This window comes from Lissotriton helveticus, chromosome 1_2 (genome assembly GCF_964261635.1).
Source record: "Lissotriton helveticus chromosome 1_2, aLisHel1.1, whole genome shotgun sequence".
In the NCBI taxonomy this organism is placed as follows: domain Eukaryota; kingdom Metazoa; phylum Chordata; class Amphibia; order Caudata; family Salamandridae; genus Lissotriton; species Lissotriton helveticus.
Genome location: NC_136058.1, coordinates 209,335,146 through 209,335,863, shown reverse-complemented (window position 1 = coordinate 209,335,863; position 718 = coordinate 209,335,146).

The following is a 718-nucleotide window of genomic DNA, read 5'->3' as shown; positions in this document are numbered from 1 at the left end:
TAGAAGGATCTGGCAGCTCTGAGGAGGGCAAGATTAGAGGGAGAAGGATGTTGTTCCAGGTTCTTTCAGTCATTCTGAGAGCACGTCCTGAGGTCCTAGTTAAACCAAGATTTAGAGGGGATATTTTTATGAGTTTTAAGTTTAGGTGGAGCTATTTGGTCTAGAACCTCAGAGACCGACATATTGAAATGCTCAGTAAGCTCATTGGCGTTAAGAGAAGGAGGGGTGAGGTGAAGTTGAGCTTGGAGTTTGGACTCTAATACTCCTGGGGGGATGTGATTAAAGTTTCTAGTAAATTTCACAATTGTGGTGTTTTTAGGTGGGGGGATCGGGACTGGGGGGGGGGAGATTGTGAAAAGAATGAGGCGGTGGTCTGACCAGTCAAAAGGGATGATGCTGGAAAGGGAGGCCAGGTCATTGTTAGAGATGATGACATCAAGAAGGGCGCCTTTAGAGTGAGTTGGGGAGAGGCAGAGTTGTTTGAGGTCATTTATCTCTAGGAGATTAGAAAGAAGTTTAACTGAGGGGTTCTCTTGTTCATTCCAGTGGAGATTGATATCTCCAAGGAAGAGGTTTTTGGAGTTAGAGAGAGAGGCTTTAGTAAGGAGGTCGGATAGCTTGTCTACAAAGTGAGGAGTGTCACCAGGAGGGTGGTAGATATTGTGTAGGCGAATCGGGGGAGCACCTTGGACTTTGAGTTTGTCAGCGAGGTATTTGA